This window comes from Xenopus laevis, chromosome 7L (genome assembly GCF_017654675.1).
Source record: "Xenopus laevis strain J_2021 chromosome 7L, Xenopus_laevis_v10.1, whole genome shotgun sequence".
Taxonomy (NCBI): Eukaryota; Metazoa; Chordata; class Amphibia; order Anura; family Pipidae; genus Xenopus; species Xenopus laevis.
In genome coordinates, this window is record NC_054383.1 from 1,278,483 (window position 1) to 1,286,491 (window position 8,009).

The window sequence follows — 8,009 nt, forward strand, 5'->3', positions numbered from 1 at the left end:
AAGTAAGGCAAGATGCAGACAGTAGAGCAAGATGGTGACAGTAGGGCAAGATGGAGACAGTAGGACACGATGGAGACAGTAGGGCAAAATGGAGACTGTAGGACATGATGGAGACAGTAGGACAAGATGGAGACAGTAGGAAAAGATGAAGACAGTAGGACAAGATGGAGACAGTAGGACATGATGGAGAAAGTAGGACACGATGGAGACAGTAGGACACGATGGAGACAGTAGGGCAAGATGGAGACAGTAGAACAAGATGGAGACAGTAGGGAAAGATGGACAGTAGGATACAATGAAAATTTGAGGGGAGAACAGTTAAGACAATAATGTTTTCAATTAGTGTGGCTCCTTTGTTGACTTAGAACTCCAAGAGCCTTACAGGGTTTATTGGGCAGACAAAAACTTTTGAACCATGGGCCCCACCATCCGTCAAGGTGAAACCTCAATCTCAGCACCATTAAAGCCCAGACAATGAGCAGAGACTGATGCATTTCTAATGATTTTTGAATGAAGTCCTTTCTTATCTCTGGCTGTACCCAACTGCCCCTCGGTATATTTATTTATCAGGAATGTTCATTATGAGCCTCCCATAAAAATAATCTGAATCATAGAAATGAGCTGGAAGTGCAGAAATATAGTCACACAAGGGGTTTTAGGGAGAAAGCAGGATTATTTGCTTCCATAGAAACCGATCATTTATCCTGCTGCCTCTAATGGCACTGAAAGAAATGATAAAATATGACCAGCATAATAAAAATGAGATTTACTAAGCATGGCCAGGTCCTCCCAGTGAAAAGTTCAAATGTGGGATGGTGCCATTTGGATCCATGTGGTTCCCGACAAACATCTCTACCCAAGTTCTAAGGGAAGCATCAAAGACCAGTGGGAAACTGAAAAAAGAAAAGGGATCTGTCATTGGGTTCTGGGAGTTGTGCCTCAAGAACATCTGATGGACCATAGATTGGGAAACACTTGAAAAAAAACAGTCCCCATCTTGTCCTACTCTGACATTCTGGAACACCAGTCAAAATCTCTGTCTGTAGTCTCCCCTTCCCCCTCCTGTTGCCATCTTGTCCTACTGTCTCCATCTTTCTCTACTGCCTCTGTCTTGCCCTACTGTCTCCATCTTGCCTTTCTGTCTTCATTTTTATCTTCTTTCTCCATCTTGCCCTACTGCCTCTATCTTGCCTTACTTTTGCCATTTTGGCCCAATGTCATCTTGTTCTACTGTCTCCATCTTGTGCTACTATCTCCATCTTGCTCTACAGTCTCCATCTTGCTCTACTGTCTACATCTTGCTCTACTGTCTCCATCTTGTCCTACTGTCTCCATCTTGCCCTACTGTCTCCATCTTGCTCTACTTTCTCCATCTTGTCCTACTGTCCTTATCTTGCTCTACTGTCTCCATCTTGCTCTTCAGTCTCTATCTTGGTCTACTGCCTCTAACTTCTCCTACTTTCTCCATCTTGCTATTCAGTCTCTATCTTGGTCTACTGCCTCTATCTTCTCCTACTTTCTCCATCTTGCCCTACTGTCTCCATCTTGCCCTACTGTTTCTATCTTGTCCTACTGTCTCTATCTTGCCCTACTGTCTTCATATTGCTCTTCAGTCTCTATCTTGGTCTACTGCCTCTATCTTCTCCTACTTTCTCCATCTTGCCCTACTGTCTCCATCTTGCCCTACTGTTTCTATCTTGTCCTGCTGTCTCCATCTTGCCCTACTGTCTTCATATTGCTCTTCAGTCTCTATCTTGCCCTACTGCCTCTATCTTCTCCTACTGTCTCCATCTTGTCCTACTGTCTCCATCTTGCCCTACTGTTTCTATCTTGTCCTACTGTCTACATCTTGTCCTACTGTTTCTATCTTGTCCTACTGTCTCTATCTTGCCCTACTGTCTTCATATTGCTCTTCAGTCTCTATCTTGGTCTACTGCCTCTATCTTCTCCTACTTTCTCCATCTTGCCCTACTGTCTCCATCTTGCCCTACTGTTTCTATCTTGTCCTGCTGTCTCCATCTTGCCCTACTGTCTTCATATTGCTCTTCAGTCTCTATCTTGCCCTACTGCCTCTATCTTCTCCTACTGTCTCCATCTTGTCCTACTGTCTCCATCTTGCCCTACTGTTTCTATCTTGTCCTACTGTTTCTATCTTGTCCTACTGTCTCCATCTTGCTCTTGCGTCTCTATCTTGGTCTACTGCCTCTATCTTTTCCGACTGTCTCCATCTTGCCCTAAGGTCTCAATCTTGTTTTACTGTCTCCATCTTGTCCTACTGTCTCCATCTTGTCCTACTGTCTATTCTTGTCCTACTGTCTATTCTTGTCGTATTGTTTGCATTATTTCCTACTGGAGCAAGATGGAGACAGTAGGACAAGAAAGAGACAGTAGTGGAGTTTAAAATGATTATTCGTATGATGTTATTAGTATGATTGGGGAAAATTAAGGTTCTTTAACCATTTCTTTCCTATCACATATACACCTTAAAATGTAGTTTCCCTTTCTTTTCTAAATATTTGTTTTCACACATTGTCTTTACCCCCTGGTTGTACATCGATGGCTCGTTCTTCTCTCAGATGGGGAGACGCGTTCCTTGCAGAACATCCTTAATCCGATTTAAACATTCACTTCATGTTGTGCAACGGCCCAATCACATTAATGTGTCAAGAGAAGCCTCTCCTTTGTCCCCTCAGGGCCACCATCAGATACAGAACTAATTGGGGGTGACGGGGATATTTGTCTGTCTCACATTGAATGTACGAGGGAGAGGGAAGATACAGAAGCAGCTGGGAGATATTAACCCAATGTCGCTGCACAACTGATTCACTTCATGACTTAGACTGTAAGCTCTGCAGGGCAGGGGTCTCATTCCTACTGTCTCTTTCCATGTATTTATTTATTGTATTTATTATAATACTTCTCCTCCCTGTTACATCATAGGATTGTACTGCTCTGCATATTCTTGTCGAATTTTAGAAATAAAGTTTATTTATACGTCACATGATCTTCATCGCCACAAAATATTCCAGCCAATCAGGGGACATGAACACTGTCTCTCAACCACTTTACTTGATTGTTGCTGAATATTAAATCAAGGGTTAAGGTAGGAATGGCTGGAGTTAATTGGGGCAATTATACATATAATTAATTAAAAATAAATAAAAGCAGAAATCCAACTGCCCCCCCCCACATCCCAGGGGCATTTACACCCCCCCCCCAGTATAAATAGAAATAAATGTCTCCCCTCAGCCCCAAACACAGAATTGAATTGATTCTGAAGCACCGGAGATTGTTTCCTTTTATGTCGGACGCACAGAACTGAACCCTGAGGGGGGGTTTTATTTTAAGGGAAAATAATTTCCTGCCCCCACTGTTACTGGAATTGCCCCTCTCAGAGACCATTACCCCCGGGGGCTCATTCCTTCCTGAGCTTTTGTCTGGTCTCTGCGTATTTAACACTCTCCGTATTTATCAAACAGAAATTGCTGCAATTCTGTCCTGTAATAATCGCTGCACTTTTATCTGCCCAACATTTATCTCTATAGAGAGAATCCACCCCCCCCTGATAATCCTCATCCTCCTCTTTATCTTCTGTATAAGAGAATAGTGACGATACATTTCTTTATATCTCCCCCTAACTGACCTTCAGACTGGGCCCCCTTAGCTCATAACAAGGTTACAGATATATAGAAACATTGGGGTGTCACCCTGCTATAGTTCCAGGGGTACCCAGGGTACAAATAAGCACTCACCCCAAATCTCTCCCTAACTGACCTTCAGACTGGGCCCCCTTAGCTCATAACAAGGTTACAGATATATAGAAACATTGGGGTGTCACCCTGCTATAGTTCCAGGGGTACCCAGGGCACAAATAAGCACTCACCCCAAATCTCCCCCTAACTGACCTTCAGACTGGGCCCCCTTAGCTCATAACAAGGTTACAGATATATAGAAACATTGGGGTGTCACCCTGCTATAGTTCCAGGGGTACCCAGGGTACAAATAAATACTCACCCCAAATCTCCCCCTAACTGAACTTCAGACTGAGCCCCCTTAGCTCATAACAAGGTTACAGATATATAGAAACATTGGGGTGTCACCCTGCTATAGTTCCAGGGGTACCCAGGGTACAAATAAACACTCACCCCAAATCTCCCCCTAACTGACCTTCAGACTGGGCCCCCTTAGCTCATAACAAGGTCACAGATATATAGAAACATTGGGGTGTCACCCTGCTATAGCTCATTATTTATTTCTGGGGTGCAACAAAGTGGCTGATGCTGATGTAAGGGACAAACAACATGAGTCAGTAAAAGCTGATGTAGGAGCCAATTAATTCTCGTTAGTCTGATTCGTTAGTGGCACAGCCCAAGCATGAAATGGGGGAGATGGAAGTGAAACGTATCAGTCAGTTTATGATCTAATCCAGTCATTTCCCATCTCTGCTTCTCACTGAACCTCTGATCCTTTGTTCCTAAAAGAGGAGAATGTTCTGATCCGATGCTGCAGGATAATCGCCGCTCGTTGCTTTAATGCAGCTTCGCACTTTATATACTAACAAATGGGGCCCCTGAGATATTGTATTTTCAGGTTCTGCTCCACTAGCCCCTCGCTGACACTCCATAGTCCATATTGACTCTCATTAACTCCATATTGACTCTAATTAACTCCATATTGACTCTGATTAACTCTATATTGACTCTCATTAACTCAGTACTGACTCTGATTAACTCTATATTGACTCTGATTAACTCCATATTGACTCTGATTAACTCCATATTGACTCTGATTAACTCCGTACTGACTCTGATTAACTCTATATTGACTCTGATTAACTCCATATTGACTCTGATTAACTCCATATTGACTCTGATTATCTCCATATTGACTCTAATTAACTCCATATTGACTCTGATTAACTCCATATTGACTCTCATTAACTCCTTATTGACTCTGATTAACTTTATATTGACTCTGATTAACTCCATATTGACTCTGATTATCTCCATATTGACTCTGATTAACTCCATATTGACTCTGATTAACTCCATAATGACTCTGATTAACTCCATATTGACTCTGATTAACTCTATATTTACTCTAATTAACTCCATACTGACTCTGAGCCTGCTCTGAGCCCCACTCCATGTAATGTCCCTCTCGGACTTGTTGATATTTTGGGCAGACTGGAAGCTGCACATGATCCGATTGATTGTGATTCTATTACCAGACTTGGAGGATTTCCTACAGAAAGAGCCCCGGGCCTGAGTGTCTGTTTGTCTGGGTGTCTGAGCCCTAAACATATGAACAATATTCTAATTAGATTTCTTCCTTTGCAGACAATTCTGTTACAATTATTCCTTTTTATTAAAAGACACATATTTGAGGTCAGGGAGAGAAGTAGCAGGTCATTGTTTCTATTGAGACAAGAGGAGGGAAGTATTACAAGTACCGGGGGGATCACTTACCCCTCAGAGACTGGACTGGTAATTTAGTGCTGATCTTCCTCCCACAGCCACCAGGAGGCGCCACGTTCCTTGTCCTTCACTCAGTAGCCTCCTGTTTCCTTCATTAGCCACTAGGCCCTGATATAATAGTCACTGACCTGGAGAAAATCCAATTGGGTCCACTTTGGTTCCCAGACACTTAACTTAACCCTGTAAATGCTGAGTGTCAAATCCCCTACAGGCTAATTGGCACTTAAAGAGTTAAGTTCCCATGAGTCAAAACCAAGACAGATGGACCAACTGCACATGGGGGGGATATAGTATTGGGGGTCCAGGACTCACTGGGGCTACTGCTTCAGGGGCCTCAAACCCCCCCAATCCCCCACCTCAGCTACAAGCCCTCCCTTGTTCAACTGCCCCCACCAGCATTTACCTTATTTCATTTTCAGGGGTGGGTCAGGGGGGAGTTTGTCTGACACTGAACTTGATATTGGGTGTTTCACCAGTCCCCAGTTTATCTCTGTACCTGCTGTACAATACCCGCCCACTCTTTTATAATAAGACTGTAAGCTCTTCAGGATAGAGACTCACTGCCCTCCATTGCTTTATAATATATCCTATTATTGTTATTATTGATATCCAGGACGGGGCAATAGGGGCAATTAGGAGCTGATCAAGATGGAGCATTAAATACCAGTCAATTAATTTCCCTCATGTCCAACTAATTACTCACCGGCCAATTGGATGGCACAAGGTCGGAGCAACTCGCAGAGTTTTGGCTAAATGTTCCCTATTCTGCAGTCAGTGACAGTCTGGGGGGATCTGGGGTTCGTGGGAGACGAGACAGACAACGTGGGGTCAATCACATTTCATTATCATGAAATCTCTTCTCTCTGAGAGGAAATGAAGGAACATAATGGGCTGAATTCCCCAGTAATTTGTTCATTAATGGAGGAGTCTCTTCTGCCCAATTAACCTGAAATTGTTTTATGGGATCTCTCTGTACAGACTATGAGCAAACTTAGGGACTGTTCCTGCTGAATTGTGCTTAGTACACGGAATACCTATGTACCATAGTTTTATGGGATCTCTCTGTACAGACTATGAGCAAACTTAGGGACTGTTCCTGCTGAATTGTGCTTAGTACAGGGGATACCTATGCTGCCATAGTTTTATGGGATCTCTCTGTACAGACTATGAGCAAACTTAGGGACTGTTCCTGCTGAATTGTGCTTAGCACAGAGGAATACCTATGTACCATAGTTTTATGGGATCTCTCTGTACAGACTATGAGCAAACTTAGGGACTGTTCCTGCTGAATTGTGCTTAGTACAGGGAATACCTACGCTGTTATAGTTTGCAGGGGATCTGTCTGTACAGGCTGTTCCTGCTGAATTGTGCTTATATACTTCTATGCAATATCTCGGTACCATTTATATAATCACAAAGACCTGCTCATTATCCCAGTGACCCTTTACATGTAGATAATTATCTGTTCGGAGGGATATTACTGCACAACACACAAAGCCGTGGATACAATAGAAAGGTCCCAGTGCGACACAATTGTTGGGGAAGGAGCGACACTTGTGCGTTGGGATGACAGTTGCGTCACACACATGATTATTAAACATTGATTTTAACCCTTCAGATAATTCATTCCCAAATAACAGCCATTGTTCCGGAGTCACGTTTTTTCGATGAATAAACAGTGGACTTGTGAGAGTTGCTCATACGAGTCACAGAGAATTAATGGGGCTGAATACGGTGACGCAAATGAGGGAGAAAGGATTTTGGCGCTTGTGTCTAATTAATCGAATAATAATTTGGGCCTCGTTTCTCACAAACAATAACTCGCCCAACAAATCTCCGTAACATTGCGCGGCGCTGAAACAAAGGCTCAAATTTACGTTATTCGCTTTCAATACGAAGCAGAGGCGGCGAGAGAGAGCGGGGGATTCTAGGGGCGTCGGGAGAGACCCCTGACATTCAGGAGTTTGTGTAACAATTCAATTCTAAAAGTTTCACGGGAAACAAATTCATTAATTTCTTAATTTTAGCGAATTGTGCGATGAATGGAAACGCTGATTAAACGGGTCACAAGGGCAGCGGCGTGCGGGGCGAGCGCCAGACTTAATGATAATTCCACAATGTTTGTCAGTTAATAAAACCCGCGGGCGGCACTTACTGTATTTCTCACTTACTCGTAATTCTGGCACCGAAGCCTAAGTCTTTCTCTTTCTCTGTTGCAGGAAAAAGTTTCACATTGTTAAAGTGGATCTTGGCAAAACCTCAATCAACTGCTCAGGGACAGAATCTCTACCATTAGGCTTCCTATTCCTCCCAAAATCTTTCCCACACAGCAGAGTCTTAAAGGGAAACATAAAGGAATCCTTATATAATTAATGTTGCTTAATATTTTGACAATGACAAAATGCTGTTAATAATGGTGAGAGTCTGTTAATCAGACTTAAACTGAGTTTTTGTATTTTGTTCTCCATCTTGTCCTACTGTCTCCATCTTTTCCTACTGTCTTCATCTTGTCCTACTGTCTCCATCTTGCCC